The 5,167-nt window shown below is 31.9% G+C and overlaps 1 pseudogene across 1 annotated transcript; it reads left to right on the top strand.

Moving 5' to 3' along the window:
- Nucleotides 1–324: 324 nt before the first annotated feature.
- Nucleotides 325–1,963, top strand: LOC111282359 (uncharacterized protein At4g06744 pseudogene; annotated as a pseudogene). Its single transcript, XR_016342335.1, has one exon. The product of XR_016342335.1 is annotated as an uncharacterized protein At4g06744 pseudogene (transcript).
- Nucleotides 1,964–5,167: the final 3,204 nt, after the last annotated feature.

The following is a 5,167-nucleotide window of genomic DNA, read 5'->3' on the forward strand; positions in this document are numbered from 1 at the left end:
AAAAGTAAGAAGCTTTTGAAGTGGGGTTTTCTTTTCTTTTGTTAATAGCTTTTTTTGCTTTTAAAAGTTGATGGTAAGCCTTTGTTTTCTTCCTTTTTCTTTTGTTTGAAATTGTCTCGGCATACTTTTTGACTCGTAACGTTTACGTCGAGCAAAAATGAAAAAGCTTTTCTTTTTGAGATAGATGATCCACTAATCACTGTTTTCAATAAACTAATGATAAAATAAAGCATGTCACTGTGCTGTTCCTTTGGATAGAACCTTTCGACAGTGGTGAAGATTAACTTACCTCAATTATGGTCTACTTCTTTCCCTACTTATATCCGACCCTACTTTTTGGGCATTCTCTCAAGGATCCTGTGAAAGAAAAAAGAAAAGAATGCATACCCTTTCTTTCTCTTCATTCTTATTGTTCACCGTCATTTTTCATTTGTGTTTGCATCACGAGGTGGCTTGTGAGGATCCATTGATTGGGACAAAAAGAGAAGCATTAGAAATAGTCATTGGTAGGGGTGGTGAAGCTTCTCCCCCTTCTACTGAAAAAGAGGACTGTATTTCATACCCTCCTCCTCCCCCGCCTGAACCCAAATGTCCACCACCACCCCATCCGCCTCCGCCTCCACCGCCTCCGCCTCCACCACCTCCATGTAAGTTCCCGACCGCAAATGGCTGCTTTGAAAACGCGCGACTTGCAAAAGCTCATGACGTAATCCAAAAGTTCAAGGAGAGAATCCACGTTGATGCTAATAGCATCAAATACATAGAGACATGGCAAGGCAACGACGTTTGCAAGTACAAAGGCTTCAGCTGTCGAAAGCGTCCTGACGTGATGGAAAAAGCAGTTGCTGCAGTACACTTCAATGGTGCTAAATTTGCTGGGCGTGATGGTTCCCTTCCCCTTGATGATTTCATTGATGAGTTAGACGATCTAACCATATTCCATACCAACTCTAACAACTTCACTGGTACAGTACCTTTTGGAGTATCCAAAATTAAATACTTGTATGAGCTTGACCTTAGCAACAACAATATATTTGGTGATTTCCCCATGGAAGTTCTTGGTGCCTTGAATTTAACCTACCTAGACTTAAGGTTCAACTCGATTAAGGGGGTCGTTCCACCACAAGTGTTCAAATTAGATCTTGATGTGCTCTTCATCAACGACAACAACTTTGAACAGAGGCTTCCTGATAATCTCGGTGACACACCAGTTCTCTATCTCACCTTTGCCAACAACAAGTTCACTGGTCCTATTCCACCAAGCATTGGCAGAGCTCGTAACCTGTTGGAAGTGCTTTTCCTCAACAACCATCTTACAGGGTGCTTGCCGTATGAGATTGGGAATCTGAGTCAAGCCACTGTGTTTGATGTAGGCAATAACAATTTAACAGGCCATATACCATACCCGTTTGGGTGCTTGAAAAATATTCAGATACTCAATTTGGCCAATAACGAGTTCTATGGGGAAGTACCGGAAATAGTTTGCCAGCTCTCTAATCTTCAAAACTTCTCTTTGTCAAACAACTATTTCACTCAGGTTGGCCCTTTTTGCAGGAATTTAATTTTGAAAAAGAAACTCGATGTCAAGAACAACTGCATTTTGGACCTCCCGTCACAAAGATCAAAAGCTGAGTGTGCTGCATTTTTCTTAAGAGCACAGTATTGCGAGAGGAATGAATCATTCAAGTGTGTTCCTTCCATAAAAGATGGTTATAATTATTCCAATTCAACGGGGAAATCAGATCAAGAATCAACTGCTTCTGTCCCATCCGGTAGAACTTATAGCACTCTTATTCCTCATCGGCTGTGACTTCCATGCTTTAGATGGACCTCATCAAGAACATCATGCTGGGTCATTGGCTACTTAAGCGTATATCTCTGTGCTGATACTGTCTGATATTTGATGCAGAACTTCAATGTATTAAATTTTTTAGTGAATAAATCAACATCCTTTTTCCTTCTAATTAAGAAGCCCTGTTTCCTTAAACATCCAAATTGCTTGCTTGCAAGAAGATAAGTTTTAAAAAAACTAGTTACAGGTTCAATCAAGTTCATAATTGCAGAACCTACTTGAAAGCTACGGTTGCTGTCTGTATATGTCTTTAATAAAAGTTTTCTCCAACATTTGGGACACTCGATTTTAATAAAGAAAATGCCCGAGACTTTTTTTTTTTTCGATCTTTTTCTTTTCAGCTTTCACACTTGGATTAATGATTGAATTACACAAAAAAAAAAGTAATCCCCTTATTTAATTCCATCTTGCACTGAAATTTCTTTTTTTGTTAAAAAGTGCTATCAAATCACAAGAATTTTGAGGAAATTTGCTTATTTTCTTTAAATATTATAACAAAATTGACTCTGCTGTCCGGTCACTGGTGTTTACAGAGTGCAAATAGAGGGGTCCACTTCTTAATGCCGACAGTTGTAACTTGTAAGAAGCAATCGACTCTTCAATGCCCTGCTTGATTACTTAATTAATGCAAGTCCTTGCTTGCTGCATGGGTCACTCAGGAGTCGAGAGTCAAGAAAAGAAAAATAAAGCCGAAAAATGTTGTCCTATTTCTCAGTGACTTTGATTACTTTTTGTTAATTTTGTTTTGGTATTTTTTTCTGTTAGTCTATATATTTTAATTATATCAAAATATAATATATTTAAAGATAATTTATTTTATTCAATTTAATATAGAGTAATATCAATTATTTTTATTTGTTTTGATGAATTTTAATGAAATAAATTATTTTGATTGATATATCAAAATAAAATATATTTTATAATTTTTTATAATTTTTATTATTTAATTATTTTTAATTTAATAAAAATAAAATTAATAAATAAAACAACTCGTGAAAGTTAAATATTTTTATTTTTTTACTGCAACGTATTTTTTATATTTTATTTTTTTAAATCAAAATTTATAAATATTTAAATCTCTTTCAAAAAAACAAATATACTTTCTCTCTAAAGTTTAAAATTTTAAAATTAAAATTATTTTTCATCTTTTTATTTTTATCTTAATATATTTTTATATTAAAAATAAAAAACTTATTTAAATATCATATGATCAAATTAAGTATTTAAAAATTAATTATATTATTTATTATATTTTTAAATTTATTTATTTTGTTTTTTAAGATACAATATATTTATTTTGTATATTATTAATAGTATTATATGAAAAAGGAGAAAATAATGAAAACTTTATTTTAATGACTTGTCTATTACAATAAGACTTAAAGTCTATTTATAAAGAGATAAAATGTTACAAAATAAAAAATACAATTAATCGAAATAATGACTAAATAAATTCTTATAACAAACTAAATCACTATCTAATATTCTTTAAATTAATATCAAATCAATCTAGAATATTGCTAAAATATTACTAAAATAATAACCTCTGTAAAATCAAGATGGTAGTGTAAAGACCAACTTAAGTTTAAAAACTTGGACAAGAAATTGATTAGGTGGATGTGATTTAGTAAAGGTTTTTGCTTTTTTATTAGCATTGGTAACAAGAACAAATCAAAGAGTTTGAGAAAGCAAATGATGACGAAGAAAGTGACAATTAATTTCAATATGTTTAGTACACTCATGAAAAATATCATTGTGAGCTATCTAAATGTCACTTTAATTATATCAAAATATAGGATTACTAGAGTGATGAGAAACACCTATATCATGAAGTAGCTATCATAACCATAGAAGTTCTAATGTGGCATCTATAAAAGCTCAATACTTAGCTTTAATGTTAGAGCAAGATACCATAGTTTATTTTTTACTTCACCAAGAAATAAGAGAAGAACAAAAAAAAAATAGTAGCCTGTTGTAGAACAACGATCAGTAAGATCTTCTGCCTAATTAGTATTATAATAACAATGCAAGTCTAAGAAGGAACTAGAGGAAAAATGCAAACCATGAAATATGGTACCCTTGACATATCATAAGATTCGAAAGACTGTAACAAAATAAGTAGATTGAGGAGCAGACAAAAATTGACTAACTAGATGAACAACATAGGCAATGTCTAGACGAGTAACTATCAAGTATATGAGATTACCCACCAAAGTTTGATACAAAAAAGGGTCTGAAAGTGGTGTACCATCAGAAGGAGAAAGTTTCAAATTCTATTTAAGTGGCAATGATGCAATCTTGTTATCAGTTAAACTTGCTCAAGCAATAAGATCAAAAGTATACTTTATTTGAGACAAATATAAATCGGTAGAATCACTGATGATTTCAAAGCCTAAAAAATAACTTAAAGGACCAAGATCTTTCATCTCAAACTTAAAATGAAAAAAATTTTTAGATCTTGAATACTATTTACGTCATTACCTGTAATGATCATATCATCCACATAAAGTAAGAGAAAAGTAGTACCATTTTTGGTAGTTTAAGTAAAAAAGATAAAATTATGATTATTAGATATAAAATCAAGTTGTGTAATAGTGATACTAAACTTCGAGAACTAAGCTTTAGGGGCTTACTTAAGACCATATAAAGCACATCGAAGATGACAGACTATGTTGAAAGGTACAGATAAACCAAAAAATAGCTTTATATAGACTTCATCGACAAGATCACCATTCAAGAAGGTATTTTTAACATCAATTTGAAATGTTAACCACTTTCTAATTACAGCAATAGCTAATAGTGAATGAACAGATGTGAGACGTGCAATTGAGGTAAAAGTCTCTTCATAGTCAATGTCATATTCTTAGGTAAATTATCGAGCAACAAGACAAACTTTGTAACATTTCACTAACCCATTAGATTTAGTTTTGATCTTGTAAACCTATTTACAATCAATCACTGACTTATCAGAAGGTTGTTCAACAATATCCTAAGTATGAATTTTTTTAAGAGCTTGAAGCTCTTCTGCCATTACTTGCTACCATATAGGATAAAAGACATCTTCATGAAAATTATGAGGTTCATATAACGTGGCTAAAGCATAATAATAGTAAAAATCACGAAGTTGAGTGTTGGGCTCTCTTACTTGGGTGAAACGATGAAGTGGAAGCGATATGTATAGGGAAGAGACAATTGTATTAATAGAAATCTCAGTCATATCAGATATAATAAGAGTGGAAGAAGACGGATCACTGTTTGAGAAGTACCTATAATAATCTTTTTGTTTGAAGAAAAATCAAAAGATGAATCTGTAAA

Source organism: Durio zibethinus, chromosome 5 (genome assembly GCF_047325235.1).
Source record: "Durio zibethinus cultivar Kanyao isolate XHJ-2024 chromosome 5, ASM4732523v1, whole genome shotgun sequence".
Lineage (NCBI taxonomy): Eukaryota > Viridiplantae > Streptophyta > Magnoliopsida > Malvales > Malvaceae > Durio > Durio zibethinus.